Source organism: Hippoglossus stenolepis, chromosome 21 (assembly GCF_022539355.2).
Source record: "Hippoglossus stenolepis isolate QCI-W04-F060 chromosome 21, HSTE1.2, whole genome shotgun sequence".
NCBI classification, from domain to species: Eukaryota; Metazoa; Chordata; class Actinopteri; order Pleuronectiformes; family Pleuronectidae; genus Hippoglossus; species Hippoglossus stenolepis.
The window spans coordinates 14,488,577-14,494,576 of record NC_061503.1 but is presented as its reverse complement, the minus strand read 5'-3'; positions in this window follow the sequence as shown (position 1 = coordinate 14,494,576).

Here is a 6,000-nt window from a genome sequence, read left to right as displayed (position 1 = left end):
CAAAAGGGAGCAACTGCTAGCTGCTCGTTTTAATTGCTCGACAAGAACGCAGCAAGTTCATAACGAGCCTAAATGTGTCTCGCTCACTTTAAAGCTACTGGAGGCCAAAACATCCAAGGCATCACGTAGGAAGGGAGGGAAAGCTATGTTGGAGGGCCCGGTCCAAACCCTACACTGTGTTTTTTAATGTGCAGACTCCGGCAGGCTAACACTGCAGCAGATTGGTGGAGAATTAAAACAATAGCAGACGTGCACGAGCCACCTGGTTCTGGGCCCATTTTAAATGAACACGCCGGCGTCTGACAACACCAGTTAAAGCCTTGTTTGGTGATCATGTAGCTCTGTTGTGCTTTTTCCTCCAGGACCGTGACTCTGCCCACACACTGTCTCCGTGCATATGTGCAGAGTTTGAAAATACACACATAAATACACAGGGTTATGGTTTGGAGGGGGAAGAAAAATCTACAGTTTCACAAAACCCACCGCTCACATCTCCACGGTCACTTTAGTTCAGTGCAGCCGGACGAGATTGTGGCATGATGGCTAAATTCTCCGGGAGCATCTGAGGCAACGAGACAATGGCAGTGCAACACTATTTTTAAGATTATCCTCACTGTGCTGTTATGAAATGCAGAGTCGTCTTCGCCCTCCGAGCCTTTGCGTTGTCGTGACGGTGTGGCAACACTGCCCCCTGGTGGCTGTGTCCGTGCACAGCAGATCCCCCTGCAACACAGTGGGAGTTGGACGGCTCCATTTGCAATATGAAAGCAGTAAATAATCAAATGCACTGTTACAACCAGCTGACACCAGAGTAATCGCTAAAGGAGCATAGTCAGACCATAAAGCAGTTTGCTGATCGTCCTCGGATCTGAGTGGCAGCTGGATGTGTGCGATTCTGTGTGTGTGTGTGTGTGTGCGTGTGTGCCCGTGTGTTGACTGGTCTTATGGAAATGTGCTGTAAATCACACTTTTCAAATAGAAATAAAACAATCCACAGAGGCAGCACATTTGCATTTAATCAATTTCACACTATTTTTTAAAAGGAAGGATTGTTTTTCTTTTGGTTTTATTTCATACTAAAGAAATGCTGTTGACGTTAAGCTGCATGTAAATTAGAAATAAGTCTATAAAGTGACGTTTTAATCTCACAGGGATTTGCGTTTAAATGTGACCAGAAGGCCACCGTATGGTTCTTCCCATAGAATTTCTATAAAGATGGACGACATGACAACTCCTAAAAATGAAGCCAAATTATCTTGATCGCCCCCTGGTGGCTTTCTGCAGTATAGTAAAAAACCTACCAACTTTATTTGTGTATTGGACCAAACCAACCGATGAGAAAATTTACATTTCAAATATGTTTCATGTTTCTGATAAGTTTGGTTTTAATTAGTTAAACGATGCCATGAAAACGTGGTGAAACATCATGATTGACAGCTGAGATCGACTCGTGATTGGTCGAGCGTGTGTTTCGACGTGACCTCGACACGGCGGCTCCACCCCACGATCACTATACTGCTCAAACTCTGGCTCCACATTACATCACCAGCACAAGATGGCAGCACCCATATCTGGGGATAATCTGGCTTCATTTTCATAGAGCGGGAGGAAGTGGAGACGCATCATCCATCTTTATTTACAGTCCATGGTTCTCCTACACAGTCAGAAACAGATGCATGATGGGATGAATATTCAGTTAGTTGCCTCTTAAATTCTACACACTGGTCCTTTAAACTTGACGGCTCATCCTGAAGGCTTCTCTCTGCTCCTCTTTGTTTAACAGCCCCCCCTCCCCCTTGGACCACAGAGCAGCTTGAAGTGGAGGTATGCCGGTAGAAGCAGGTAGCGAGGGACTGTTTCAGGCAGTTTATATAACACTTCATCGAAAATGGATGTCTGCTATTGAAGAGATGGGCTTGTGCTAAGTGACACAAGCCCAGGATGTGCGTTATAGGAAATCTAAATCTGGATTAAGGTCAGAACAAACACATTAACCTGCAACTGCTCGCTGCCACGTCAGCTATACATGTGCACTCGCACGCCGGCAGTTTCCCCCTGCCGTCTTTTTCAGGTTTCATCACTGATGTCATATTTTTTTCCTTTTAGACACAGAAGAGTGAGATGAGTGAGGCTTCTTCCGTGTCCTCCATTACCGGCACAGGGAGAGAAGTGACAACACAAACTTTTTTCTTTCTGGGTCACAGAGGAAACGAGACGCACTCGACGTGTCGTCTTGTTCTTGTCCGGGACGCTGTTGCCAAAAGCCCCAACCTCACTGTTGTTCCCCATTACTTAGCCTAATCAAAGTAACCTTTTCCTCTCGCATTCAAACCGACCTTGTTCTTGCCTCGGGAAAGCTGCGAGACTTTTGGGTTTTATAATGACCTGCCTGGTTTTCTTTTTCTCTCTGTGTGTATCTCTGATATGCAAATGAATGCAGCAAGGTGCTTTCCAAAATCTAATCAGATCACCGGTTCTCCAGAGGGAAACCTGCGGTGGAGGAGTTTCTATTCTGAATTGTTCGAGATATCGTGTTCAGAGGAATGAGTCTAAAGACAGACGGGGGGGATTTAATACGTTTTTCTCCAGTTCCTATAAATGTTCAGTTCTTAAAGGAAGGCTGCTTTGGAAATATGGCAGCGTTTTGTCAGGTGAAGCTGGGGAGGAAGGGTAAGTGGGTGCTTTGGGATCACTGCACAGCAAGTGACCCATCACAGAGTCGTAGTGGGTCACAGACAGAACAAAAGCATGAACAGAGGAAGAGGATGAAGAGGACGATGGCTGCAAGTCTGCACATTGGGATGTTAATGTCAAATACGGGGCACTGAGAGGCAGAAGAACCAACAGCAACAACATGTCCAGGTCCCACATTAAATCACATATTTTTCCTATTCCCTCTAAAACCTTCAGGTCTAAAAATCTAAATATGCCAACTTACTGTAATATGCAAGAAAGCTGGGGGACGACGGGTTGGTGGGGGTAACGTGTAGTAATTAAATTTGATCTGTGAAGCCCATATTAACGAATCCTCCACTAGCTAGAGTGAGGGGGACTAACAAACGTTGCAAGTGAAGGATCCCGGGAGCACAGAAGTGCAATGGATGTTTTTTGTGTAACACATAAAAGACAGTGTTTAACATAAATGGAGGCGTATCAATGTTTAGAGCACTTACACTAAAGAAAAGCAGTAATAACAGTGTTCATGATAGTGGTATTGCCAGTAATAGTATGGTAAGGCAAATTGTACATCCTACCAATCTAGTAAGTAAGAACACGTATCTATAGTAACCCATAATAACATAATTAAATTCCACATGAATATTTTGTTTGTCTCTTAGTGTTGATGTGATAAGAGACATGACAAGTTTCTTACCAGCAGACTATGATTCAGCAGGTCAAAACAAACTTGTACAGTTTTATGTTTTCCACCAGATGGCGCTGTCGTGTCTTCATTTCACCACTGCTGACAACAGAATCTCTGCCTCACAAATAACTGCTGTTCACACCACATAAAAACCTTGGGCTCAAACAAATAAAAACCGTATTTGCAGAACACAAACACATGTTTCCTGTATGCACAATCTCATCCTGTGAAATCCGAGTTTGTTTGCTTTATCCAGGCATCTAAAAAAAAAACACTCAAATGAAACCATCTGAGACAGGAGCGTCACTCTTGGGTTGAACAGACACAAGCAGAGATAAAGGGTTTGTGCTTTCTCAAAGTCAATAAGTTTATCGGTCTACAGGCTACTGACAAGTGTGAAGATGAACAAGACAAAGCAGAATATTTATAAATCACAATAATAAAAAGGAATGTTTGCTGTTGGGATATTTCTTACAATTTGCAAAATGCAACGTTTGGAAATTGGTGGAATTAATATTCATTTACGTACGAATGCAAAACTAGTATCAGTGCAATGGAGAAAAATGTCACACGACCGCAGCTGTTGTGACCTTAAATTCAGATTCAATTTAACTGGTGACGGAAACTGTCCACACGAAACTCTCACGCAGCCTGAGTCTCCATTGTCCGGCTCTTTGATTTGGCTGAAGTGGGTGAACACACGTTGTCCCTCCATATGCTCAATATGTTGTCCACACACTGCAACTGGACGTTTGGCTAAAAATACGACCGTTTGGATCATGTTGAGTCAAAACATAGCTCAACAATCCACGCTTCCATTTTCTTCTTGCTCATGCACGTCCATTCCACTCACATTTCTTTTGGCAAAAGCTGTGTTTGGGCCATTTTTCTGTCCCCGGCCGTGGATGTTTGGAACGCAGAGAGCGTACAGATGGACAGTGGACGAGTGGATTATGTTTGCAGGAGAGGGTTTACACTGAGGCTTTCCGTACTTCTGTGACATCGCAATTCGCCAATCCAGCGTTTTAGCCAACCGCCTCAAACTTACAGGAAGAAAAGTAATTGACACCAAAATGATGAATTTGCTCACATAAGGGTATCTAAAGTTGTAAAAGGTAAACTTTGAATAAGTCAGTTATCTGCTCCAAAGAGGGGAAAAGTTCTCAACAGCCTCGACTGGGCCTTTAACGAGAAATGAATCCTTTTAACGTGCACTGAGTTATCGCCTCCTGTCAGCGGCGCAGAGACCGGCCTAGGGAAGGAGTAATTGGTTAGTGTTGATCTTGTGATATACACAGAACAATGATATCGATTAGGTGCTAATAAATCTCGTCCTGCAAGTGTTCCTCGTGCAGCAGAGGCTTCAGCGTTCTTGGGGGGGGGACGCACCAAGTGACTGATCGCCGTAACGTCCCGGAGATGGAGAATGCTGAGGGAGAGGTAATAAAGAGCCCCCGGTGTGCATATGAGCGAGGGGGGGGGTTAGCCTCTTCCTGTTGCTGATTCTCTATAGATTTTCCATTTGTTTAAAAAGCACGTATCATATGCAGGAAATACAACATTAGCTACTGTCACTGGAAACGTGAGTGATGGCTTCCTCACCTCCGCCATGGGCCCTTTAATCAACTAGAATCCATCACATCCTTAAAGCTATGATACCGTTTCACGATCGGGTTATTTACACCTGTTTCGGAAAAGTAGATATAACCGACGCCGCAAGTGAACTTGTAATGAATAGACATGTAATTATATTTTCTTCGCATGATCCATCATTGATCCTTGGACTGTTTGAGTCTGAGCAAAAGATAACACTGTCACATTATCGGCACTGACTATGTGCTGGAGGACACAGACTCAGTTGAAGCTCTATAGAAAGATATTGACTCATTGGTCTTATAGCTGAATGCTTTCACCAGGGTCACCTAATAATCTGCCATCTCTTCATTAGCGAAGGCGAATTACCATGAAGGATGCAAACTGCACACGGAGAAAAAAAAGATATTTTACAGTATGAAATTCAATCGAAAGCTGCAGAGGATCCTCCTCTCGACTTCGCATCCGTTCTTCTCCACAACAAATAGACAAATCGATGGCTTTTACTTACAGGATGGGGAGATGTGACATGAATTACGTCTCATCGGACGAGTTTCTATTATGATTCTAATGTAATCCACTGGGCACTCAGGAATTGATCCATCAGTCGCGCTCCAATCGATTCAATCTGCTGTAAAACTCTCCCTCAGTTTGACTCTGTGGGTTATTCATGTACAGTGTGAGATGTTTAAACAAATGTCTTCACATTAATAACCATTAAAAATCATGACACTGCAAAATAAAGGACCTGAGGTGATCATCGTTGGAGTAGACTGGAAAACCAAGAGGCTAAATAATTAGTTGACGTTAATAAGAAGTTTCCTGAGGCTCCATGTTCATCTCTAAACTGACTGTTCCCTCACATGAGTTTTCCATGTTCCTCTGTTTGTTTCTGATCCTTTCACATTCAAATAAAACTGCACTTTTTCACCCTCTTCCTCTTTTTTGTTTTTTCCTTCCACATGAATAAATGAACCCGTGTTTGAACTTGAAATAACTGCTCTGCTATTCTTACTCTTTGGTTGACTTGGTATGATCTTGAA